The following is a 27,988-nucleotide window of genomic DNA, read 5'->3' on the forward strand; positions in this document are numbered from 1 at the left end:
TCAATCTACAAAAATCAGTTGCATTTCTGTATGCTAATAACGAACTAACAGAAAGAGAGCTCAAAAAGATAATACCATTTACAATTGCATCAAAAAGAATAAAATATCTAGGAATAAATCTTACCCAGGAGGTGAAAGACCTATACAATGAAAACTACAAGACATTATTGAAAGAAATCGATGATGACATAAAGAAATGGAAAGACATCCCATGCACATGGATTGGAAGACTAAACATAGTTAAAATGTCTATATTATCTAAAGCAATCTATAGATTCAATGCAATCCCAATCAGAATCCCAATGACATTCTTCACGGAAATAGAAGAAAGAATACTAAAATTCATATGGGGCAACAAAAGACCCTGAATAGCTAAAGCAACCCTAAGAAAAAAGAACAAAGCTGGAGGCATCACAATCCCTGACTTCAAAACATACTACAAAGCAATAGTAATCAAAACAGCATGGTACTGGTACAAAAACAGACACACAGATCAATGGAACAGAATTGAAATCCCAGAAATAAAACCACACATATACGGACAGCTAATTTTTGACAAAGGAGCTAAGAACATACAATGGAGAAAAGAAAGTCTCTTTAATAAATGGTGCTGGGAAAACTGGACAGCCACATGCAAAAGAATGAAAGGAGACCATCTGCTATCATCATTCACCAAAATTAACTCAAAATGGATCAAAGACCTGAAGGTGAGACCTGAAACTATAAAACTCACAGAAGAAAATATAGGCAACACACTATTTGACATTGGTCATAAAGGAATCTTTTCGGATGACATGCCAATCCAGACTAGGGAAACTAAAGAAAAAATAAGCAGTGGGACTTTATCAGATTAAAGAGCTTCTACAAGACAAACGAAACCGGAATCAAGAGGAACAGACAACCCACCGGCTGGAAGAAAATATCTGCAAAACATGTAACTGACAAGGGGTTAATCTCCATAATATATAAAGAACTCACACAACTGAACAGCAAAAAAACAACCTGATCAAAGAATGGGCAGAGGAAATGAACAGACACTTCTCCAAAGAAGATATACAGATGGCCAATAGGCACATGAAAAGATGTTCAACATCACTAATCATCAGGGAAATACAAATCAAAACAACACTAAGATATCACCTCACGCCCATTAGAATGGCTATAATCACCAAGACAAAAAACAACAAATGTTGGAGAGGATGTGGAGAAACAGGAACCCTCATACACAGCTGGTGGGAATGCAAAGTGGTGCAGCCTCTATGGAAAACGGTATGTAGAGTCCTCAAAGAATTAAAAATAGAAATACCCTATGATCCAGCTATCCCATTACTGGGAATCTATCCAACAAACCTGAAATCAACCATCAAAAGAGGCTTATGCACCCCTATGTTCACTGCAGCATTATTCACCATAGCCAAGAAGTAGAAGCAACCTTAATGTCCCTCGACTGATGATTGGATCAAGAAGATGTGGTATATATATACACAATGGAATACTACTCAGCCATAAAAAAAGACAAAATCGTCCCATTTGCAACAACATGGATGGGCCTGGAGGGTATTATGTTAAGCGAAATAAGCCAGAAAGAGAAAGACAAATACTGTATGATCTCACCCATATGTGGAATATAAACCAACACATGGACAGAGAAAACTATATTGTGGTTACCAGGGGCAATGGGGGTGGGGGGTGGGCACAAGGGGTGAAGGGAGACATATATATGGTGATGGACAAACAAAAATGTACAACCCAAAATTTCACAATGTTATAAACTATTAAAACATCAATAAAAAAAAAAAGTATGATGCTGTTGAATGCAGACATGCTATTTATGTGGGTACCTTTCTTCTATTTGATGGGAATTTCAAGTAAATACATTTCAAGAAGAAGAAGAAAAAAAAACACATTTCTAAACTTTGGTAAATGTAACCTGAAATATTTTTCAAATAATTTTCACAGATTTCCAAAACACATCTTCTAAAATCATTTTGCTTCTACTATCACAATTTTTAGAGACAACCAAACACCACATTTCTGTCTGCTCTGAAAGTTCTCTAACACGCAGAAGAACTGAGGAGGGCTCTCCTCAAACAGGCCCATGCCAGCGACGCCAGAGGCCCTCTGCATGCCCTCCACGTCTGCAGCAGAAAAATTTTCTTTTATTTAACTTTATATGAACAATCATGCCACTTTTTAAGTAAAATATATATTATAGTATAAAAAAGGAAAAAGTAATGGAGTCAGATATTTGACTATATTAATGTTTTTGAAAAAAGGAAATAATATATCTACATATTGATATGTTATAGTAATGAATAATAATATTTGCTATTTTGAGCCTTAACTTCTAAAAATGTTAAGAACTTTGTCAAAGTTGATCTTCTTTGCATATATATGTTCTATAAAGAATATAGCCAGATTTGTCAATCTATCCTTGCATAGTTGATGGAAAACACCTTTTATTAATTTTAATTTAGAAATGTTCTTTCAAATGAAGCCAAAGATATTTAAATATTTTGGCAAAATATTAGACATAAAGATAAGTTTGTCAGAGATTCATAAAAATCCCACTTCACGTTAAATTCCAAAAAATGCAGTAGTATCCATGCCTTTGTTTTTTTGAGATCCATTCAAACTGCTTACAAATGCCTCTGGAGTCAAGAAATTTCTACTTCTCACGTGTTTCTTTTGCAAAATCAGAGAAAATGGTTGAATGATAGTGAACACAGACATTATTTGATCCATTGCTTTAGAACAAGTGTCCAGTTCTTGGTGAAAATGATTGGGGTATTCAACATTGCTATTTTGATTTCTCCAGGCAAAGTAAGATCAGCATCTTTTTTTTTTTTTTGGTGAGGGAGATTGGCCCTGAGCTAACATCTGTTGCCAATCTTTCTTTTTGCTTGAGGAAGACTGTCCCTGGGCTGACATCTGTGCCAATCTTCCTCTATTTTATACGTGGGTCACTGCCACAGCATGGCTTGATGAGCAGTGCATAGGTGTGTCCCCAGGATCCAAACCCGTGAATGCCACCAGGCTGCCAAAGCAGAGCATACGAATTTAACCACTATGCCACCAGGCCAGGCCCCAGATCAGCATCTGTTGTTTCTTCTGGCACTCTTCTTCAAAATTTGATTCTTTTTTTCTATGTAGATGTCTGTTTCCTTACATTTTGTTTTTACACAGTAAATAATCTTCACCAAAATTTCTGTGCATTTACCTTCAAAGAAGAGTTTTAAAGCTTGGTATTTCACTGTACATTTTTCAAGGCAAGATTCCAGCTATTTGCAAATATGTTTGTATCTGATTAACCTCATTCAAAATTCTACACCAGAAAAAAAACGATTCAGAAGAGAAAAACTGCACTAGCAGAAGACAAAATCTGAGTCGATCCACATGTGTCCACATTTTCTTAGGATCACACAGTACTTCAAAGTTGAGATTAACTTTCCAAAATTTGGCTTTACTGTGCCCTACCTTCATAATGAGCATTCCATATTGTCTAAAAAGTCTTTCTGCGGCTTTTTACAACGATGAGGTGAGATTAAGAAGAATGAATAAAATTCTTCTAAGGTTCCAGAAAACATCACATATAAAGAAATGTTTCTAAAAGAGCAAATTCCACAAGGTTCAAAGAATGATGTCCAGGAGGCATTAACCGCTTTGATTTTTGTATGAACTCACTGTGCATACCGGCCACATATGCAGCACTCGCATATCGCTGACCACACAAAGGCTCATGAAACAACGGCCAGTTGTTTCAAGGTATCTTCTGTGCGTTCAGCAGCAGTGTTTCTCTATTTCAGCTCTACCATCTTCTACGCGGACATATCTGATTAACTCACACACATTTGATCTCTGTATGAACCATGTGAAGTGCTATCAAAAGGAATTCTAAAGTATTTTGTTTTTTTTAATATCTGCCACAACTAAAGCATAAGACTAATATCATGGTGTTTTCTTTTTTTGTTGTTTTTGCAGGAAAGATTCACCCTGAGCTAAGATCTGTTGTCAATCTTCCCCTTTTTTTCCTCCCCAAAGCCAGAGTGCATGGTTGCATATCCTAGCTGTAAGTCCTTCTAGTTCTCCTGTGTGAGCCACCGCCTCAGCATGGCAACTGACAGATGGGTGGTGTGGTTCTGCGACCGGGAAACAAACCCGGGCCGCTGAAGTGGTAAGAGCATCAAACTTTAACCACTAGGCCATCAGGGCTGGCTCTGATGTCCTGTTTTACTTTGATTCTTTCTTTAGATTTAAAACAAATTACAAATGAATAAATTTCAATTCTAAAGATATTAAAATTAGTACAATATTTCACTTACCAAGCAAAATGTTACATATTACACATCACAATTCACACTTTTCCTTAAGTTTTTTTTTAATAACTTTATTTTTTTTCAGAGCAGTTTAAGGTTCACAGCAAAATTGAGAGAGGGGTACAGAAATTTCCCATATATGTCCCGTCCCCAGCCTCCCCCAATACCAACATCCCCCACTGCAGGAATACATTTTTTACAATTGATGCACCTACACTGACACATCATAATCACCCAAAGTGCATGGTTTTCATATGGTTCGCTCATGGTGTTGTGTACTCTATGGGTTTGGACAAATGTATAATGATATGTATCCATCACCATGGTGTCCTACAGAGTAGTTCCACTGCCCTAAAAATCTTCTGGGCTCCACCTGTTCATCCCTTCCTCCTCTCAACCCCTGGGATCCACTCACCTTTCTACTATCCCCATATTTTTGCCTTTTCCATAGTGTCATATACTTGGAATCATACCACATGTAGCTTTTTCTGATTGGCTTCTTTCACTTAGTAATATGCATTTAAGGTTCCTCCATGTCTTTTCATGGCTTGATAGCTCATTTCTTTTTAGCACTGAATAATATTTCACTGTCTGGATATTCCTCAGTTTATTTATCACTTCATTAACTGAAGCACATCTTGGTTGCTTCCAAGTTTTGGTAATTAGGAATAAAACTGCTTTAAACATTTACATGCAGGTTTTTGAATGGACGTACATTTTCAACTCCTTTGGGTAAATACCGGGCAGACAGATTGCTGGATTGTATAGTAAGAGTATGTTTACTTTTGTAAGAAACTGCCAGACTGTCTTCCACAGTGACTGACTGTTCCATTTTGCATTCCCACCAGGAATGAACGCGAGTTCCTGTTGCTCCTCATCCTCACCAGCATTTGGAGTTGTCAGTGTTCTGGATTTTGGTCATTCTAATAGGTGCATAATGCTATCGCATTGTTGTTTTAATCTGAGTTTTCCAGATGACATATGATGTGAAGCATCTTTTCATATGCTTATTTGCCATCTGTATCTCTTCTTTGGTGAGGTTTCTATTAAGGTGCTGGCCCATTTTTTAATCAGGTTGTTTGTTTTCTTATTATTAAGTTTTAAGAGTTCTTTGTATATTTTGTTTAACAGATGTGTCTTTTGCAAATATTTTCTCCCAGTCTGTGACTTATCTTCTCATTCTCTTTACATTGTCTTTGGCAGAGCAGAAGTTTTTAATTTTAATGAAGTCCAGCTTATCAATTATTTCTTTCTACTTTAAATTTTAAGCATAAAAATAAAAACTCCAAGAGGTCACATTGAAGTAACCCATGTTGAGTTTCTTCTTCTTTACAATCACTGTGCTATCATTGTTTCTAATGTACTTTTAAATGCAATAATATGTAATAACACAGGACTGGGGACAGGAACTACATCCCAAACAAGTTTAAACAATCCAAACTGTTATGAACTTACTTTCAAAATGACTATGTGAAGCTGAGTCTCCACAAGCCTGGGAACAACTACATAACTAAATTCTCCAAATTTATTCCCATGTAGAATACAATATTTATTAAAGGGTTAATAATAAAATGTGCTAAATTGAAGCCTACATATACGTTATTAAAACTCAAGAATAATCGCACACGTGGGTAAAGTTTACAACAACAAAAGATTTTGTGGGAAAGAATATTTTATCACTGACATTGTACAGAATTGCCAGGACGTACTACTAACAAATAACAAGCCAACCTGTAGTCTACACACAATGTGCCCACTTAACTGCCTACACCCAGGGCTAACTGCTCCATGCCCGTCTCCCTGCCCACTCAGCACTGCCTGTGGCTGTGCTGGAAACGTTTAATTAACCTCTGACAGGAAGAAAGACAAAAGGAAGGTGTACTGGGTTGAACAGTGTCCCCTCAAAATCCATGTCACTCAGAAACTCAGAATGTGACCTTATTTGGAAATCGAGTCTTTGCAGATTTAATTAGTTAAGTTAAAATGAGGTCATACTGGATTAACGTGGGCTCAAATCCAATGGCTGGTGTCCTTATAAGAAAAGCAGAGACACACACAGGGAGAAAGCCATAAGATGACAGAGGCAGAGATGGGAGTAATGCATCCACAAGCAAAGAAAGACCAAGGATTACAAGCAACCACCAGAAGCTGGAAGAGGCAAGGAAGGATCCTTCCCTGAAGACTTCAGAAGGAACATGGTCCTGCCAACACCTTGATTTTGGAATTCTAGCCTCCAGAACGGTGAGAAAATAAATTCTTTTTGTTGTAAGCTACCCAAGTGTTTTGGCTGCCCTAGGAAACCTAGGAAATACAAAAAGAGAAGCACTTCGCAACTTCTGTGAACTCTGAGTATTGAGCAAAAGTACAGCAGTGGTCGGAAATACACCTTAATTATTCTGAATTCCATATTTTTTGGCTATGCACTTTTAAGGTCTTTAGAGAGCCAAGAGTAGCTAGCACCGAGGAAGAAAGAGCAAGAGCCCCGCCTGCGCTGTGCTCCTTTTCTGCCCTGTGGACAGGGCAGAGGTGAAACTGGGGACTTGGATAAAGAAGAAAGTGAGATTTAAAAAACAAAACATCTCCATTACTTTTCTAATTGTAACAGCTAGAGGCAATCTTTTACCTCTCTGGCTTAGGAACTGTACAATACAATTTCTAATTGTGGGATACATATTATTACGTTATGTTTTCTATTTCCCTACAATAACTTAATTGGAGAATCTTGATGCGAGGTGAAAAATAAACAGCAACTACCTTCTGTTGCTTTTAGCAAAAAGCTTTACTTTATATAGGGAATACTTGAGAGAGTCTTACAAAATAAGTTATGCCAAAGAGAAATATCAACTAACTGATTTCCTATTTTTCCAAAAAGGTAAACCATAATTGGCATTCAAAAAATATTTATTATGCCTTTAACACATGTTCCCTAGGCAAAGCAATATACTCCATTAATAGGATAAAAATATTCAATTAACCTGGGCAGAAAATGGCAAACACGTTGATTGGAAAGATTTTTTTTATTCCATTTACCCAGAGCAGCCTCTCCCACCACAATTTATAAACAAAACTTTCTCTTTTATTAAAAAATCAACTCGGTTTCCCAAACTGATAAAACTGACTCTCCCAGACTGCCCTTCTCAAGTCTCTCTTGAAATGACTTGTTTGACAAAATTTATAATATCCCAACACTTATCTTTTATTTTTTAATTAATTTATTTTTAAAGTGCCCGTTACTTTTTCCTCATACTACCTCCCTTTATACTTAAACTATTCGCTCCAAAGTTACTCCTTTCAACAATTAAAAAAAAATTTCTCAGTCATCAAGATATTCTCCCTGTTCACAAAGAAATGCGGCCAGCACTGCCCCCGCAGCGCCTGCGCTCTTGCACAATCCAGTGCATTTCTGCGGCACAGGCTGCATCCACAGTGGGTCACTTCCCAAGGCCTCCATCTGAGTCAAATGTGCTGCTGTCTTGTGACACACCCCGTAAACAGAAATTAACACACATATGTGTCTAATCTCAATGGAAGAGGGGCAAGAAAGATATAAAACTGAAGCAAGATGGATTTCAATGATATATTTTTAAAATAGAATATTTTTGCATAGCGTAAGCCCAGGATAACAATGAAACCAGCAGGACACAGGAGCAATAGAGGCGAGATGAGGAGAGGCCGGTGATGAGGGAAAAAAGTCCTGTCTGACACAATACTGAGCTTCAGCGAGAGGTGAGCAGTGGAGTACAGGTGAAACACACACCCTCTGGAAGGCAGCTGCACATTCTCTATAGAAGCTCAACCCACACACACCCTGTGATCCAGCAATTCCACTCCCCGGAGAAATGCTGTTGGGGGTATATGGGCTCTGAGTGTCATATTGGCAATGTTCAGAGCAACATTAGTCAGAATAGCCCAAACCAGAAACTACCCAAATTTTCAACAGCAGAATGTGTAATATAATGAAATGCTATAGAGCAATGTAAATAAACAAGCCACAGCTACGCACAACGTATCTAAATGTCACAAATACAATGTTGAGCCAAATTAGCCAGAAACAAAAGAATACATACTATGTGGTTCCATGTATATCAAGTTTAAAAACAAGCAAAAATAAATGATACTGTCAGAAGTCAGGATTGAGGATCTTTGGGAAGGAGGGAGGGGTAGCAACTGGGGGCTCACAAAGTGTGGGGGGGGCTTCTGAGGTGCTAGTAATGCTAGTAACGCTCTCTTTCTTGATCAAGTTGCCAGTTACATGAGTGCTCATCTTCTAATCATTCATTAAGCATTTCATTTACATTCTGTGCATTTTTCTGTATATGTGTTATACATCACAATAAATAAATCCCAGTCTGACACATTCCCACCAAACAAAGACTAAAAAGAAATAAGATTAAGGGGCCAGCCCAGTGGCTGAGCGGTTAAGTGAGCGCGCTCCACTGCAGTGGCCCAGGGTTCACAGGTTCGGATCCCAGGCATGCACTGACGCGCCACTTGTCAAGCCATGCTGTGGTGGCGTCCCATATAAAGTGGAGGAAGATGGGCACGGATGTCAGCCCAGGGCCAATCTTCTTCAGGAAAAAAAAATAAAAAAGAGAAGGATTGGCATTGGATGTTAGCTCAGGGCTGATCTTCCTCACAAAAAAAAAAGAAAGAAAAGACGACTAAGAGACTTTTGCCAGAACACAGATAATCATAGCAAGTAGCAGCCAAATTTCTTGTTTGCTGAAACACTGGTAAGTCTGAAATCATCTGAAAACATTAAGAAATTCAGGACTGGCAAGACAATGAATTCCCTGGAAGAAGATCCTGGATGGAAACAAAGGTATTGAATTCGGTATATCTCTCTCTTATCAAATTGGGCAGTAATCTACACTTCTTATCTAAATTTCAGAAGCAAACACTGATTCCTGAAACTTGCAAAGAGCTCACATTTTTACATCATTTTGGTCTCCTCTTTGGCACAATCATGGAATTCTAAGAAGGCACAAGAGATCATTCGATCCAACCTCTACCAGCCCACTCAAATGCACAAATGACATAATTACTTTTCAAAGTTCTCACTGCAAACGAACTCTGAGACGTTCCTCCGTTACCCGTGCCAGGACAAACAGTCCTGATTACCACACAGCCTCTCCCGCCAGGAACACCAACCCACACACTCCACTTTAAGCCGGCTTCCTCCTCCACATCTGCCCCTACTACAGATGAGTGAAAAAATATCAACCACAACAAGTTGAAGAATTAGCCAGTGTGCCCTCAGCTCTCCTTCAAGTTAAATTTACCCCTTTACCCTTTCTTCCTTTAATCACCTTCATGGCTCTCTTCTGCACCTTCCGATGAGCAGACTACACAACTGACTAAAACGCTATAGTAAGGTTTTAACAGGCTAAATCAAATAGTACCTTAAGACTCCTACATGATATAAAATTATTCTTCCTATAACATTTTAGAAATAAGATAATTTCAAAAACTATAGCAGAGAAAGATACCCAGTTTCAGATCCAAGCCTGACCTCACGCTTTATTGCACAGATATGAGGGATTTACTTAGCATGTGTAAAAGCAGGGTAGGCAGAAGTCCAAGAAACAACTTCAAACCACACCACACGCCTATAACACCTTGCAAACCACCACCGAACCAGCCCACCACGTCACAATCAGAAATCAACAGTTCTTGTAAAGTGAAGGCATTTGACTCGCAGATAAAGGGATTCACAGTTTTCAACCTCAGTTGGGTCCTCAATGCTGCCTCACAATCTTATCATGTTGCCTTAGCCCTTTCTCTAGACTGGCTAGCTCAAGCCTTCACTTTCCCCAAATTTCCAACTTGTCCCCAATTACTCTCAGCAGACATTACATCTTAGTTCCCAGGAGAGAAAAAAGTTATCTGATCAGAACTCCCTCAATTTTCTTTCTCAGGTTGACTTTTTCCTCTTTAAATTCCACTGAAATAACAGTTTGCAATTCCTACAGAAAGAAAATATACCTTAAATGGTCATAGAGATATTCAAAATCACCTCCATCCTCAATCTGCATCCTTTCCCCCACATATGATAACTTTTACCCCTGTGACAACAAAAACAGAAGCCCCATCCGTAAGGGAATCCACCCACTGGCGTGGGGATGCCACCCTCCCCTTCCTTATCAGAGACCACCAACTACCAATTACCTCTCAACTCTCTCACTCGCTTTGAACTGTTTTCAGTCTTTCCCTGTCTACCAGCCCCTTCTCAGCAGGATTTTGTCTTTGCTTCTCATTCTCTTAATGGTGTCCTTTTTTATGCTGAAACAATTTCAAACTTATAGAAAAGTTTCAATGATAGTACAAAGAACTCCTGAATACCCTTCAACCAGAGACCATTCAAGTCTTATCTGTTGCCCCAGTGACATTGTTTATAGCAAAAACAGCCACGGACTGCACCCAGGTGTTCCATCTCTCTAGAGTCTTTCAATGTGGAACAGTTCCTAGGTCTTTCCTTGATGTGATTGAAGATTACAGTAGATCGAAGTAGATTTGAAGATTTTAGCTACTGGAGCTCAATTTGGGATTGTCTGATGCTTCCTCACGACTGGATCCAGGTTACCTACTTTGACAGGACAGCACAGAAGTGATGCTGTATTCTTGTTGCAGCTTACTGGGTGGACACCACGTCACTCTGTCTCATGGTGATAACCTTAATCACGTGATGTCTGCTAGCTTTCTCCTCTGTATTTTTTTCTCCATTATAATTAATAAATATTTTGTTGAGAGGTGCTTTGAGGCTATAGAAATATCCCATATTTCACACCACTTTTACCCTCTAGTTTTAGCATCCATTCATATTTCTTGCCTGAATTACTTATAACTATAGTAGTTATCAAAAGATTATTATTCTACTTCTGTTATTCCTTCTATATTTATTAGTTGGTATTCCATTTCAAAGGATAACTTTCCTTTCTTTCATTTACTTATTCATGTATTTATTTACACCAGTGTGCACTCAGGATTTTTATTTTGTTCAGTGGATTATAATCTTTTACTACCACTCTTTATTTTAATGCTCAAATTCTCTGAGATTTGGCCAGTGGGGCACATTGAAATGGCTCCGTGTCCTCCTGACATACACCATCACTCTTGAGCAGCTTCTTTCTTTGTGCTGAGGAAGACTGGCCCTGGGCTAACATCCGTGCCCATCTTCCTCTGCTTTATATGTGGGGCACCTGCCACAGCATGGCTCAATAAGCAGTGCGAAGGTCTGTGCCCAGGATCTGAACCTGTGAACCCCAGGCTGCCAAAGCAGAGCACGTGAACTTAACCACCACGCTCCTGGCGCAGCCCCCTTGAGTACCTTCTTACTTTTTTTTTTTTTTAATTTTTTGTTTATTGCAGTAACATTGGTTTATAACATTGTAAAAATTTCAGGTGTATATCATTGTACTTCTATTTCTGCATGGACTACATCATGTTCACCACCAAAATACTAATTACAACCCATCACCACACACATGTGCCGAATTATCCCTTTCACCCTCCTCCCTCCCCCCTTCCCCTCTGGTAATCACCAATCCAATCTCTGTCTCTATGTGTTTGTTTATTGTTGTTATTATCTACTACTTAATGAAGGAAATCATATGGTATTTGACCTTCTCCCTCTGACTTATTTCACTTTGCATAATACCCTCAATGTCCATCCATGTTGTCACAAATGGCTGGATTTCATCGTTTCTTATGGCTGAGTAGTATTCCATTGTGTATATATACCACAGCTTCTTTATCCATTCGTCCCTTGATGGGCACTTAGGTTGCTTCCAAGTCTTGGCTATTGTGAATAACGCTGCAATGAACACAGGGGTGCATGTACCTTTGCAAATTGGTGTTTTCAAGTTCTTTGGATAAATACCCAGCAGTGGAATAGCTGGATCATATGGTAGTTCTATCCTTGATTTTTTGAGGAATCTCCATACTGTTTTCCATAGTGGCTGCACCAGTTTGCACTCCCACCAGCAGTGTATGAGAGTTCCCTTTTCTCCACATCCTCTCCAACACATATTGTTTCCTGTCTTGTTAATTATAGCCATTCTGACGGGCGTGAGGTGATATCTCATTGTAGTTTTCATTTGCATTTCCATGATAGTTAGTGATTTTGAACATCTTTTCATGTGTCTGTTGGCCATCTGTATATCTTCTTTGCAGAAATGTCTGTTCAGGTCTTTTGCCCATTTTTTAATTGGGTTGGTAGTTTTTTTGTTGTTGAGATGTATGAGTTCTTTATATATTTTGGAGATTAACCCCTTATCAGATGTATGGTTTGCAAATATCTTCTCCCAATTGTTAGGTTGTCTTTTCGTTTTGTTGATGGTTTCCTTTGCTGTGCAGAAGATTTTTAGTTTGATGTAGTCCCATTTGTTTATTTTTTCTATTGTTTCTCTTGCCCGGTCAGACGTGGTGTTTGAAAAGATGTTGCTAAGACCGATGTGGAAGAGCGAACTGCCTATGTTTTCTTCTAGAAGTTTCATAGTTTCAGGTCTTACATTCAAGTCTTTAATCCATTTGGAGTTAATTTGTGTGTATGGTGTAAGGTAAGGGTCTACTTTCATTTTTTTGCATGTGGCTATCCAGTTTTCCCAACACCATTTGTTGAAGAGACTTTCTTTTCCCCATTGTATGTTCTTGGCTCCTTTGTCAAAGATTAGCTGTCCATAGATGTGTGGGTTTATTTCTGGGCTTTCGATTCTATTCCATTGATCTGTGTGTCTGTTTTTGTGCCAGTACCATGCTGTTTTGGTTACTATAGCTTTGTAGTATATTTTTAAATCAGGGGGTGTGATACCTCCAGCTTTGTTCTTTTTTCTCAGGATTCCTTTAGCTATTCGGGGTCTTTTGTTGTTCCACATAAATTTTAGGATTCTTTGTTCTATTTCTGTGAAAAATGTTGTTGGAACTTTGATAGGGATTGCATTGAATCTATAGATGGCTTTAGGAAGTATGGACATCTTAACTATGTTAATTCTTCCAATCCAAGAGCACGGAATATCTTTCCATTTCTTTGTGTCTTCTTCAATTTCTTTCAGAAATGTTTTATAGTTTTCGGTGTACAGATCTCTCACCTCTTTGGTTAAGTTTATTCCTAGGTATTTTATTCTTTTTTTTGCAATGGTAAATGGGATGGTATTCTTAATTTCTCTTTCTGCTACTTCGTTGTTAGTGTACAGAAATGCAACTGATTTTTGTATGTTGATTTTGTATCCTGCAACTTTACCATATTCGTTTATTACTTCTAAAAGTTTTCTGGTGGATTCTTTAGGGTTTTCTATATATAAAATCATGTCATCTGCAAATAGTGACAGTTTCACTTCTTCCTTTCCAATTTGGATCCCTTTTATTTCTTTCTCTTGCCTGATTGCTCTGGCTAGGACTTCCAATACTATGTTAAATAGGAGTGGTGAGAGTGGGCATCCTTGTCTGGTTCCTGTTCTTAGAGGGATAGCTTTCAGTTTTTCACCATTGAGGATGATATTAGCTGTGGGTTTCTCATATATGGTCTTTATTATGTTGAGGTACTTTCCTTCTATACCCATTTTATTCAGAGTTTTTATCATAAATGGATGCTGTATCTTGTCAAATGCTTTCTCTGCATCTACTGAGATGATCATGTGATTTTTGTTCTTCATTTTATTAATGTGGTGTATTATGTTGATTGATTTGTGAATGTTAAACCATCCCTGCATCCCTGGAATAAATCCCACTTGATCATGGTGTATAATCTTTTTAATGTATTGTTATATGCACTTTGCTAGTATTTTGTTGAGGATTTTTGCATCAATGTTCATCAGTGATATTGGCCTGTAATTTTCTTTTTTTGTGTTGTCCTTGTCTGGTTTTGGTATCAGGGTAATGTCAGCTTCGTAGAATGAGTTAGGGAGCTTCCCCCCCTCTTCAATTTTTTGGAAGAGTTTGAGAAGGATAGGTATTAACTCTTCTTTGAATGTTTGGTAGAATTCACCAGGGAAGCCGTCTGGTCTTGGACTTTTATTTTTGGGGAGGTTTTTGATTACTGTTTCGATCTCCTTACTGGTGATTGGTCTATTCAAATTCTCTACTTCTTCTTCATCCAGTTTTGGAAGGTTGTATGATTCTAAGAATTTATCCATTTGTTCCAGATTGTCGAATTGGTTGGCATATAGCTTTTCATAGTATTCTCTTATAATCTTTTGTATTTCTGAGGTGTCTGTTGTAACCTCTGCTCTTTCATTTCTGATTTTACTTATTTGTGCCTTCTCTCTTCTTTTCTTGGTGAGTCTAGCTAAAGGTTTGTCTATTTTGTTGATCTTTTCAAAGAACCAGCTCTTGGTTTTATTAATTTTTTCTATTGTTTTTTTTGGTCTCTATTTCATTTATTTCTGCTCCAATTTTTATTATTTCCCTTCTTCTACTGATTTTGGGCTTTGTTTGTTCTTCTTTTTCTAGTTCCTTTAGGTGCATTGCTGGATTGTTTATTTGAGATTTTTCTTGTTTGTTGAGATAGGCCTGTATCGCTATAAACTTCTCTCTTAGAACTGCTTTTGCTGTATCCCATAAATTCTGGCATGTCGTATTTTCATTTTCATTTGTCTCCAGGTATTTTTTGATTTCTTCTTTGATTTCTTCGTTAACCCAGTCGTTGTTCAGTAGCATTTTGTTTAATCTCCATGTATTTGTGGCTTTTCTGATTTTCTTCCTATAGTTGATTTCTAGTTTCATACCGTTGTGGTCAGAAAAGATGCTTGGTATTATTTCCATCTTCTTAAATTTATGGAGACTTGTTTTGTGGCCTAATATGTGATCAATCCTGGAGAATGTTCCATGTGCATTTGAAAAGAACATGTATTCTTCGGTTTTTGGATGGAATGCTCTGTATATATCTACTAGGTCCATCTGTTCTAGTGTGTCGTTTAAGGCCAATGTTTCCTTATTGATCTTCTGTTTGGATGATCTATCCGTTGGTGTAAGTGGAGTGTTAAAGTTCCCTACTATTATTGTGTTACTGTCTATTTCTCTTTTTATGTCTGTTAATAATTGCTTTATATATTTAGGTGCACCTACATTGGGTGCGTAGATATTTACAAGTGTTATATCCTCTTGTTGGATTGTTCCCTTGATCATTATGTAATGCCCTTCTTTGTCTCTTTTTACAGTTTTTGTTTTAAAGTCTATTTTGTCGGATATGAGTACTGCTACCCCAGCTTTCTTTTCATTGCCATTTGCGTGGAGTATCTTTTTCCATCCCTTCACTTTCAGTTTGTGAGTGTCTTCAGGTCTGAAGTGTGTCTCTTGTATGCAGCATATATATGGGTCTTGTTTTTTTATCCAGTCAGCCACCCTATGCCTTTTAATTGGAGCATTTAGTCCATTGACGTTTAAAGTAACTATTGATAAGTATGTACTTACTGCCATTTTTTAACTTTTTTTTTTTTTCTCAGTGTTTTAGTAGTCCTTCTCTGTTCCTTACTTCTTCTATACAGAATTGATGGTCACTTTAGTTTGACCTCTGTCTGAAAGCTGTACTCTTTAACTCCCCTCCTCCCTCCTTTTATGTTTTTGATATCATATCTAACCTCTTTTTTGTGCATTTGTATCCATTTCCCTCTTATCATGGAAATAGATAATTTTTCCTATTTGTGATCTTCTCTTTTCCCCTTAAATCAGTCCCTTTAACATTTCTTGTAGCACTGGATTCTTGGTGACAAACTCTGTGCTTCCTGTACCTGGATGTCTGTTTCCTTCCTTAGGTTAGGGAAGTTTTCATCTGTTATTTCTTGAAATAGATTCTCTGCCCCTTTGTCTCGCTCTTCTCCTTCCAGGACACCTATAACACGGACGTTAGTGCGCTTGATGTTGTCCCGGAGGTCCCTTAGACTGTCCTCACTCTTTTTAATTCTTTTCTCTTTTACCTGTTCAGCTTGGGTAATTTCTTCTAGTCTTTCGTCCAGTTCACAGATCCGTTCTTCTGTATCCTCTACTCTGCTTTTGAGTCCCTCTAATGAATTTTTCATTTCCAGTATTGTATTCGTCATTTCTGATTGGTTCTTTTTTATATCTTCCATTTCTTTGTTGACATTCTCACTGAGTTCATCTATTCTTCTCCCCAGATCAGTGAGCATCCTTAACACTCTTTGTTTGAACTCTCTATCGGGTAGGTTGCTCATTTCTGTTTCACTTAGTTCCTTTTCTGGGGTTTTGCCCTTTTCCCTTACTTGGAATGTATTCTTTTGCCTCCTCATTTTGCCTCTTTCCCTGTGCTTGTGTCTACGTATTAGGTAGGTCAGCTATGTCTCCTGCTCTTGGATAGGTGACCTTATGTAAGTGATGCCTTAGGAGGCTTCCAGTGTGCTTCCCTCAGTTCTCAATGTTCCAGGGGTGGCCCCTATGTGGGCTACGTGTGTCCTTCTATTGTGGCCTGTTAGCTCTCCCTGTAGGCACCCAGGGAGACCGAGTTATGCTCCTGGCCAGCTGTTGTAATGCTCAGCGGCTTGTAGTTGTTTTGGGCCCTTCAGTCTCTTTATCAGGTGTGGGGAGCCCCAGCACAGTTGGCTGTAAGCTCTAATACCACATTTATGTTGCAGTATTTCTTTTAACTGAGTAGGCCCCCAGTGTGGCAGGTTGTTAGGCTCAGGGCCTTACAAGTGCTGTAAGCCTCTAGCCTATTAGGTCTCTTGTCAGCTCTCTGAGGATTGCAGCTGGGTGGGGCTGGCCTCAGGCACAGGAGCACCCAATTGTTTCAGGCTTTGGAAGGTGGGGCAAATCTCCTATGTGGGTCTTTGAGAAGCACAACTCTTCTGCAGCTGACAAGCCCTGTTGCCCACAGGTCCACACACACAGTCAACACAGTCCTGCCCCGTGTGAGCACCCCGTCCTCCCCAAGCGGACCCAGTCTCTCCACAGCGGGAGCCCCACACACTCCGCCACCACCCCACACTCTCCACCCGCTCCTTGTGCACACCCTGCCCCGCTCAGTTGCCAGGCTGCAGAGAATCCAGTCACCAATCTATGCAGGCCCACAAGTTGCCTGAGGGCTTGTTGTTGGGTGGGGCCAGTCTCTAGGGTGGGCTGCCTGCCCTGGCTGAGCTGGATTAAATCGGTGCTCTAGCGGGTGGAGCAGACCCTGGGCTAGCAGGCCTCAGGGAGAACTCCAATGGCGTCTGTGTCAGCACACTCACACCAGGCCACAACAATGGCCGCCGCCAATGTCCCAGTCCCTGGAGAGGTCTCACCCCCTCACCGAGATGCACTCAGGGCCTATTAGGTGAGTCTCTTGTCACCAAAGCACTCTGCACCTTTCTTTCTGGTGATTTTAGGATGCTTTCTGGAACGGGTGAGTTTGTGTGCGGGCCCTTTAAGAGCCAGTTTTAGTTTCTTTGTGAACCGGGTTTTCTGGGGGTGCTCTCCAATGCTTTAGTAGCAGGCAAAGTCAGATATTATGCTGCTGGTCTCGACTGTGCTGGGTCCACAAAATGCCCACAGCGGGGGCGCTCCCCGGCTCAGGACCCCGCGCCTCCAGAGTGGGTGCATACCTGTGAGCTGCTCCCGGCGGCCGTGAAGCTGGCGGCTTGTGAAGGCGGCGTTTTTCCTCTCCGGAAGGGAGTCTCTGCCTCTTCTACCCCAGTTAGGATTGTCCGTTGTTGCAGGAGTTCCTCTTATCAAGTTTTCAGTTCTGTCTCAGGGGTAATTTTTCCACGAGTAGTTGTAAATTGGCTGTGTCCACGGGAGGAGGTGAGTTCAGAGTCTGCCTACGCCGCCATCTTGACCTACCTTCTTACTTTTTAGCACAGCAAGATATTCTAGGCTCCAGCCCCAGAATCAGTCCTTTCTTCCAAGAGCCCTGATTCCTTTCAGTAGAGAATGTTATTTAAAAAACAAGTCTGGACACTACCTCTGTTCATTGCTACTAGAGTACCACCATTCCCAGGACCTCTGGAAGACTTGGAGAGAGCTGTGTGTGTGTGTGTGTGTGTGTGTGTATCTCTAAATACACACACACATGTATTTACATTTATATTTATTTCTATATCTACCTACATATGCTAAAAATCATGAGTTCACACTATTAGCTCCAATTCCAAGCCATTCTAGCTTTCCCCCTTTCTATACGTACACCCCCTTTCTCCATCCAAGAAAAAGCTGGCTATCTCAGGACCTCAATATATTTACTTATTTGCACAGTCCCCTGTATGCAGCCCATCTTCTGACCCCAAACAGCCATCTTTACCACCTGGCTCAGGTGTGCTTCCCATCAAACATTTTTAGAGAGTTGCCTATACTCATTGTCTCTACTTCCCCACCTTCAGTCATAACTCGACCTGCTGCAATCTGATTTCCATCAGGGTGAAGTCACCAGTCATCTCCTTATTACCAAATCTAAAGGCTCTTTCTCACTCCTTTTCTACCTTGAGCTCCCTGCAGCATGAGATACTGTTAGAACATTCTCTGCTTCTTGAAACAGTCTCTTCCTCTGGCTTCTGTGACTCCCCCTCAAACTGGTTTTCCCTCTGCCTCTTTGGCTGTTCCTTCTTAGATTCTCTATGGGCTTCTCTTCTACTCCCGTGCTTAACTGTTCAGTTCCCTGGGGTTCTGTCCTAGCCCTCCTCTCCACACAGTCCCTGAGGTAGCTCACTCCCTCCCATGACAACAATTCTCTATATTCTGTTGACCAACACATTTATATCTTTAACACAGATCTAATTCCTAAGCTCGAGAACTATATAATGAAATGTCCATCAAATATTATTCCTTTGGTATCTCCCAATCACTCCACACAAAACACATCTAACACAGAAATAACTTCCACCCTATCCCATCCTTCAACCCTGGTCTTCTTTCTGAGTACTTTAACTCAAAGAACAGAATTGTCATCTGTTCAGTGGCCCAAATCAGCAACTTAAGAATCATTCTTGGAGGTGACATCAGCATCATGGTGGAGTGAGCTTTCTCCCTTAGACTCTCCTCCACAAGATATAACAAAAAGGACATTCAAATACCAATAGACGACAACACAAAAGACGTCTGAGAGACCCACGCAGCCTTATATCTGAAGGTGGAGGTGCTGGAATCCTTGGAGGAAGTGGAAGGAGGTAAGGAGAACTCCTCTCCTTCCCCAACGACAGCGACCCTGGGACCGGGTCTGCACGGCTCTCAGAGAGAGGGGGAGGGGCGACCCTCCAAGGGAAAACCGTCGCTCTCCAAGTTCTCTCACAGCCTTTGAGAAATTCCCATATGGAGGGGACTGAACTGTTGCAGGGGTGCCTTCATCAAGCTAGCACCCCAGGAGAGCAGATAGTGAGGGAAGAGCAAGAAGCCTCCAGGATCGGGTAGGGGAAAGGAAGAGCCCCTCCCCTCACCTGGAGCACGAGCACAGCCAGTCAGCCAGAGCGACCGTGGATCAGGGAGGGCTCAGAATACACAGCCCTTGATCTCCACCCAGTGGAGGCAGGTGGAAGCAGCAACCACATATTTTCAGGATGAGGAAAAATAAGCCCATAACCTCAAGCAGTATGTAAAAATATATTATATCTCCAGACCAGAAGAAAAATGACAAGCACTCAGAAATCAATCCTGAAGGCACAGAAGTTTATAACCTAAACAACAGAGAATTCAAAATAGCTATCACAAAAAAGATCAATGAACTACAAGAAAACACAGATGGACAATTCAATGAAATCAGGAACTTATTCACTAAAGAGATTGAAACTATAAAGAAAAACCAATAAGAAGTGTTGAAGATGAAAAACACAATGGAAGAAATAAAGAAAAATCTGGAATCTTTAAAGAACAGAGCTGACAATATGGAGGAAAGAATTAGCAATATTGAGGATAGGAATGCAGAAATGCTCCAACTGGAGGAGGAGAGAGAACAAAGACTAAAAAGAAATGAAGAAATTCTCCGAGAAATATCTGACTCAATTAGGAAATGCAACATAAGGATTATTGGTATTCCAGAGAGAGAAGAGAGGGAAAAAGGAGCAGAGAGCTTGTTCAAAGAAATAATAGCTGAGAACTTCCCAAACCTGGGGAAGGAGCTGGAAATACAAATGAACGAAATCAATAGATCTCCTAAATATACCGACATGAAAAGACCCACTCCAAGGTATACAGCAGTAATGCTGGCAAAAGTCAATGGTAAAGAAAAAATATTAAGGGCAGCAAGACAAAAAAAATTAACATACAAAGGAATTCCTATCAGGCTCTCAGCCAATTTCTTGGCAGAAACTACACAGGCAAGGAGAGAGCAGAACAATATATTCAAAATTCTGAAAGACAAAAACTTTCAGCCAAGAATACTCTATCCAGCGAAAATATTCTTCAGATATGATGAAGAAATAATAACTATCACAGATAAACAAAAGCTAAGGGAGTTCATTGCCACAAGACCCCCACTACAAGAAATGCTCAAGAAAGCCCTCATGCCTGAAAAAAAAAAGACAAAGGGGATACAAAGCTTTGAGCAAGGAGAAAAATAGGTAAACAAAATCAGAAAAATTGCAGCTCTCTATCAGAATAGGTTAGCAAACAATTATAACATCAAAGATTAAGGGAAGGAAAACACCAAAAATAAATATAACCTCATCACTTTAACCACAAACTCACAACACAAGATGGAATAAGTTGCGACAATAATAACTTAGAAGGGGAAGAGGAAAGGGATGGAATCAACTTAGTCTAAGGAAATAAGAGGCCAACAGAAAATGGACTATCTCACCTACAAGATTTTTTATACAAACCTCGTGGTAACCACTAATAACAAATAATCAGAACAGAGACACATACGACAAATAAAGAGAAAACTAAGAAAATGATCATACAGAACGACCAAACTGAATCGGTAGTCTGAAACATATGGGATGAAAAATGAAGGTAATGCAAAAAAACAGGAAAATGAGTGATAAAATAGCAACAGTAAGCCCTCATACATCAATAATCACTCTCAATGTAAATACATTGAATTCTACAATCAAAAGACAGAGTGGTGGGATAGATTAAAAAACAAGATCCAATAATATGCTGCCTCCAGGAAACACATCTCAGCTCTAAAGACAAACACAGGCTCAGAGTGAAAGGATGGAAGACAATACTCCAAGCTAATGGCAAACAAAAGAAAGCAGGTGTTGCCATACTTACATCAGACAAAGTAGACTTCAAGATAAAACAGGTAATGAGAGACAAAGAGAGGGAATATATAGTGATAAAAGGGACACTTCACCAAGAAGACATATCACTTATAAATATATATGCACCCAACATAGGAGCACCAAAGTACATAAAGCAACAAACCTACGAAAAGGAGATATTAACAACAACACAATAACAGTAGGGGATCTTAACACCCCACTTACATCAATGGATAGATCATCCAGACAGAAAGTCAACAAGGAAATAGTGGACTTAAATGAAAAACTAGATGAGATGGACTTAATAGATACATAGAGAGCACTCCATCCAAACACAGCAGATTACACATTCTTCTTAAGCACACATGGAACATTCTCAAGGATAGATCATATGTTGGGAAACAAGGCAAGCCTCAATAAATTTAAGAAGATTGAAATCATAATAAGCATCTTTTCCAACCATAATGCTATGAAACTAGAAACCAACTCTCAGAAAAAACTGGGAAAGTGATAAAGATCTGGAGACTAAATAACATGCTACTGAACAACCAATGGATCATTGAAGAAATTAAAGGAGAAATCAAAAAATATCTGGAGACAAATGAAAATGAAAATACACCATACCAACTCATATGAGATGCAGCTAAAGCGGTCCTGAGAGGGAAATTCATAGCAATGCAGGCCCATGTCAACAAACAAGAAAAATCCCAAATAACCAACCTTAAACTACACCTAACAGAACTAGAAAAAGAAGAACAAAGAAAGCCCAAAGTCAGCAAAAGGAGGAAATAATAAAAATTAGAGCAGAAACAAACAAAACTGAAACCAAAACAACAGTGGAAAGGATCAACGAAACAAAGAGCTCGTTCTTTGAGAAGATAAAATTGCAAAACCCTCAGCCAGACACACTAAGAAAAAAAGAGAGAAAGCTCCAATAAATAAAATTAGAAATGAAAGAAGAGAAATTACAATGGACACCAGAGAAATACAAAGGATTATAAGAGAATACTATGAAAAACTATATGCCAACAAATTGGACAATCTAGAAGAAATGATAAATTCTTAGAGTCATACAACCTCCCAAAACTGAATCAAGAAATAGGGAATGTGAACAGACCAATCACAAGTAAAGAGATTGAAATAGTAATCAAAAACCTCCCAAAAAATAAAAGTCCAGGACCAGATGGCTTCCTTGGAGAATTTTACAAAACATTTAAAGAAGATTTAATACCTATCCTTCTCAACTATTCCAAAAAACAGAGGAAGATGGAACTCTTGCTAACACATTCTATGAAGCCAACATCACCCTGATACCAAAGCTAGAAAAGGACCATACAAAGAAGGAAAATTACAGGCCAATATCACTGATGAACATAGATGCAAAAATCCTCAACAAAATATTGGCAAACTGAATACAGCAATACATTACAAAGATCATACACCATGATCAAGTGGGATTTATACCAGGGACACAGGGATAGTTCAACATCTGCAAATTAATCAATGTGATATACCACATTAACAAAACAAGGAATAAAAACCACATGATCTTCTCAATAGATGCAGAGAAGGCATTTGACAAGATACAACATCCATTTATGATAAAAACTCTCAACAAAATGGGTAAAGAAGGAAAGTGACAAACCTACAGCCAACGTCATACTCAACGGGGAAAAACCGAAAGCCATTCTTCTGAGAACAGGAACAAGACAAGGGTGCCCACTCTTGCCACTCTTATTCCATATTGTACTGGAGGTTTTGCCCAGAGCAAGCAAGAAAAAGGAATCCAAACAGGCAACAAAGAAGTGAAACTCTCACTGTTTGCTGACGACATGATTTTATATATAGAAAACGCTACAGAATCCATCGAAAAACTATTAGAAATAATCAACAACTACAGCAAAGTTGCAGGGTACAAAATCAACTTACAAAAATCAACTGCATTTCTATACTCTAATAACGAACTAACAGAAAGAGAACTAAAGAAGACAATCCCATTTATAATTGCAACAAAAAGAATAAAATATCTACGAATATATTTAAAACTATATGAAAATGATAAGACCTTATTGAAAGAAATCGATGATGACATAAAGGAATAGAAAGATATTCCATGCTCATGGATTGGAAGAATAAACATAGTTAAAATGTCCATACTACCTAAACCAATCTACAGATTCAATGCAATCCCAATCAGAATCCCAATGACATTCTTCACAGAAATAGAACAAAGAATCCTAAAATTCATGAGGAAACAAAAGACCCTGAATAGCCAAAGCCATCCTGAGAGAAAAGAACAAAGCTGGAGGCATCACAATCCCTGACTTCAAAACACACTACAAAGCTATAGTAACTGAAACAGCATGGTACTGGTACAAAAACAGACACACAGATCAATGGAACAGAATTGAAAGCCCAGAAATAAAACCACACATCTGTGGACAGCTAATTTTCGACAAAGGAGCTAAGAACATAGAATAGAAAAAGGAAAGTCTCTTCAATAAATGGTGCTGGGAAAACTGGACAGCTATATGCAAAAGAATGAAAGTAGACCATCTTCCTTCACCATACAAAAAAACTAACTCAAAATGGATCAAAGACCTGAAGCTAAGACCTGAAACTATAAAACTCCTGGAAGAAAATATAGGCGGTACACTCTTTGACATCAGTCATAGAGGGGTCTTTTCAAATTCCATCTCTACACGGACAAGAGAAACAAAAGAAAAAATAAACAAGTCAGACTTTATCAGACTAAAGAGCTTCTGCAAGGTAAATGAAACCAGGATCAAAATGAAGAGACATGGGCTGGCCCTGTGGCTTGGTGGTTAAGTGCGCGCGCTGCAATGCTGGTGGCCCGGGTTCGGATCCCGGGTGCGCATCGAGGCACCACTTCTCCGTCCATCCTGAGGCCAAGTCCCACATACAGCAACTAGAAGGATGTGGAGCTATGACATACAACTATCTACTGGGGCTTTGGGGGGAAAAAATAAAATAAATAAAATCTTTAAAAAAAAAAAAATAAAAAAAAAAATTAAAAAATGAAGAGACAATGCACCAGCTGGGAGAAAATATTTGCAAATCATATATCTAACAAGGGGTTAATCTCCACAATATATAAAGAACTCACACAACTGAACAACAAAAAAACAAACAACCTGATCAAAAAATGGGCAGAGGTAGGGGCTGGCCCGGTGGCGCAAGTGGTTAGGTGCGCGCACTCCGCTGTGGCGGCCCGGGGTTTGCCAGTTCAGATCCTGGGCGCACACCGACACACCGCTTGTCGAGCCATGCTGTGGCGGCGTCCCATATAAAGTGGAGGAAGATGGGCATGGATGTTAGCCCAGGGACAGTCTTCCTCAGCAAAAAGAGGAGGATTGGCAGATGTTAGCTCAGGGCCGATCTTCCTCACAAAAAAAAAAAAAATGGGCAGAGGCTATGAACAGACATTTTTCCAAGGAAGATGAACAGATGGCCAATAGGCACAGGAAAAGATGTTCAAAAAGTCAAATAAAGTCAAATTTTTTCCTTCAACATCCTCCAGCTGAGGTTGCCATAAGGCTTATTCATAAATTTAGAGGCAAAACAGATGGTTATGTCTTCGGGGGAAACATTTTTATTGTATTTTTCTCAAGTATCAGTCCCTGAGAGTTGCGGGGGGGAGGGTGGCTCATCCTTCTCCAGAGGTACTTTGAGAGCATCACTTTAGAGGACAGGGGCTATTTTTCCTGATAGCTCCACTCCAATCCTGACTCAATTTTCATATTTTTAAAGTGACATGGAGAGGCAGTTTTATGCATAATGACCTATAAGATATTTTAATTCTAACAGCAGAACTCAAGTACATTGTTTAGGAGAAGGGATCCTGAAGCTCACCCATCATTTTGACTTTCAGAATCAGAGAGGCTTGAGGATATGAAGCACACCGCGAGAGGGGGCTGATGAAACTCTACGCACGACGGTCAGAACTTTAATCCTCTTCTGCCACTAGACTCCTTGAATGGTAACAACCAGTTTTATATCCTTAGGCAAGAGACTGAAAAATGTCCCCACTGGCAAAGCTATACAGACAGACACACACACACACACACACACACACAAGATCTACAGCTACTGATATGTGGGCAGCACCACATGATAAAGCTGTTTCCACCTGAATATTGAACAGTGAAGCTCATATAGGGCTTCTCATCTGTTTTTCTGTGCCTTAATCCTCAGAATGAATGGACACCAAGGATCACTAGACATTCAAGGAAAGTCTCTAATGGGAAAGACAGAAACGAAAACAAATAGAAGAAATAAAGGAATGTGGAAAACAAAAACAATGCCGAGAAAAATTCAAAAATACTTAAAATAAATAAATAAAATCTTTAAGAGAAATGAGAAGATATTATAACCATAAAATACAAATAGGATGCAATTTTTAAAATAAAATAACAAAAAACTTTAAAAAATGTTTTAAGTAATAACAAAAATAAAATACCTAATTAAAAAATTGAAGACAAAATCAAGTAAATCTTCCAGAAGATAGAATAAAAAGATAAGATGAGGCCGGCCCCGTGGCTTAGCAGTTAAGCGCGCGAGCTCCGCTACTGGTGGCCCGGGTTCGGATCCCAGGTGCGCACCAACGCACCGCTTCTCCCGCCATGCTGAGGCCACGTCCCACATACAGCAACTAGAAGGATGTGCAACTATGACATACAACTATCTAGTGGGGCTTTGGGGGAAAAAAAAAAAAAAGGAGGAGGATTCACAATAGATGTTAGCTCAGAGCCGGTCTTCCTCAGCAAAAAGAGGAGGATTAGCACAGATGTTAGCTCAGGGCTGATCTTCCTCACAAAAAATAAATAAATAAATAAATAAAAACAGCCAGCCTCCAAAAAAAAAAAAAAAAAAGATAAGATGGAATATAGAAGGGGAAATCTAAGAATATTGCTCAGTCCAGGAGGTCCAACATCTGACTAACAGTAGTGCCCGAAAAACAGAACAAAGATAATGAATGAAAAATTATGACTCAGTTGCATTTCTATACACTAACCACAAACTAGCAGAAAGAGAAATCAAGAATACAATCCCATTTACAATCACAACAAAAAGAATAAAATACCTAGGAATAAATTTAACCAAGGAGGTGAAAGATCTATACACTGAAAACTGTAAGACATTATTGAAAGAAATCAAAGATATAAAGAAATGGAAAGATATTCCATGCTCATGGATTGGAAAAATAAACATAGTTAAAATGTCCATATCACCTAAAGCAGTCTACAGATTAAGTACAATCCCAATCAGAATCCCAATGACATTCTTCACCAAAATAGAACAAAGAATCCTAAAATTTATATGGAACAACAAAAGACCCTGAATAACCAAAGCAATCCTGAGAAAAAAGAACAAAGCTGGATGCATCATAATCCCTCACTTCAAAATATGGTACAAAACAGCAGTAATCAAAACAGCATGGTACTGGCACAAAAACAGACACACAGATCAATGGAATAGAATCGAAAGCCCAGAAATAAACCCACACATCTATGGACAGCTAATCTTTGACAAAGGAGCCAAGAACATACAATGGAGAAAGGAAAGTCTCTTCAACAAATGGTGTTGGGAAAACTGGACAGCCACATGCAAAAGAATGAAAGGAGACCATTATCTTACACCATTCACAAAAATCAACTCAAAATGGATTAAAGACTTGAATGTACAACCTGAAACTATAAAACTCTTAAAAGAAAACATAGGCTGTATGCTCTCTGACATTGGTCTTAGCAGTATCTTTTTGAATATCATGACTCCTCGGGCAAGAGAAACAAAAGAAAAAATAAACAAATGGGACTACATCAAACTAAAAAGCTTCTGAACGCCAAAAGATATCATCAACAAAACAACCTGCCAATTGAGAAAAGACACTTGCAAATCATATATCAGAAACAGGGTTAATATCCAAAATATATAAAAAAACTCATACAGCTCAACAACAAAAAACAAACAACCTGGGCCGGCCCCATGGCTTAGTGGTTAAGTGCGTGCGCTCCGCTACTGGTGGCTCAGGTTCGGATCCCGGGCGCGCACCAATGCACCACTTCTCCGGCCATGCTGAGGCCACATCCCACATATGGCAACTAGAAGGATGTGCAACTATGACATACAACTATCTACTGGGGCTTTGGGGGGAAAAAAACGAGGATTGGTAACAGAAAAACACAAAAAAGAAAAAAAAAACCTGATTAAAAAATGGGCAGAGGATCTGAACAGACATTTTTCCAAAGAAGATACACAGATGGCCAATAGGCACATAAAAAGATGTTCAACATCACTAATTATTAGGGAAATGCAAATCAAAACTACAATGAGATATCACCTCACTCCCGTCAGAATGGCTATAATTACCAAGACAAGAAATAACAAGTATTGGAGAGGATGTGGAGAAAAGGAACCCTCATACACTGCTGGTGGGAATGTAAACTGGTGCAGCCACATTGAAAAAAAGTATGGAGATTCCTCAAAACATTAAAAATAGAACTACCATAAGATCCAGCTATTCCGCTTCTG

General features: G+C 39.2%; 1 protein-coding gene across 2 annotated transcripts in view; it reads right to left on the minus strand.

Moving 5' to 3' along the window:
• The window catches only part of MANBA (mannosidase beta), a 129,452-nt gene that overhangs the window by 61,490 nt on the left and 39,974 nt on the right, over positions 1–27,988 (minus strand). The window lies entirely within an intron of this gene.

The sequence above is a fragment of the Ceratotherium simum genome, chromosome 8, assembly GCF_057802395.1.
Source record: "Ceratotherium simum simum isolate JZ-2026a chromosome 8, ASM5780239v1, whole genome shotgun sequence".
Taxonomy (NCBI): Eukaryota; Metazoa; Chordata; class Mammalia; order Perissodactyla; family Rhinocerotidae; genus Ceratotherium; species Ceratotherium simum.